The following is a 370-nucleotide window of genomic DNA, read 5'->3' on the forward strand; positions in this document are numbered from 1 at the left end:
TGCCCACAGCTTGTGTGAGGGGGCAGAGCGCCCGAGGACCCTGCAGACCCCACACACAAGCTGTGGGCAGCAGCCAGCAGCACCTCCCTCTTCTGCGGCCCCTGCCTGGAGCTGGAGAGGGAGAGCAAATACCGTGGCAATCCCCCCCAGGAGAGGCGAAACCAGGGAGATCGGTACAAAACGGGGCAACACGGAGAGCTACGCAAATGCCCGGCCATAGTGAGCAGCGGGGACTGAAGGCACTGGCCCCTCACGGCCCCAGGGTCATGCAGGGACACCCCACAGGCTTGGGTGGCAGCTCTCGTGCGGAGGGTTCGGGGCAGGTACTGGCACCATGAGGTCCCGCTTCGGCCGTCTGCCAGCGGTGCAG

Source organism: Fulmarus glacialis, unplaced genomic scaffold, assembly GCF_000690835.1.
Source record: "Fulmarus glacialis isolate BGI_N327 unplaced genomic scaffold, ASM69083v1 scaffold22287, whole genome shotgun sequence".
NCBI classification, from domain to species: Eukaryota; Metazoa; Chordata; class Aves; order Procellariiformes; family Procellariidae; genus Fulmarus; species Fulmarus glacialis.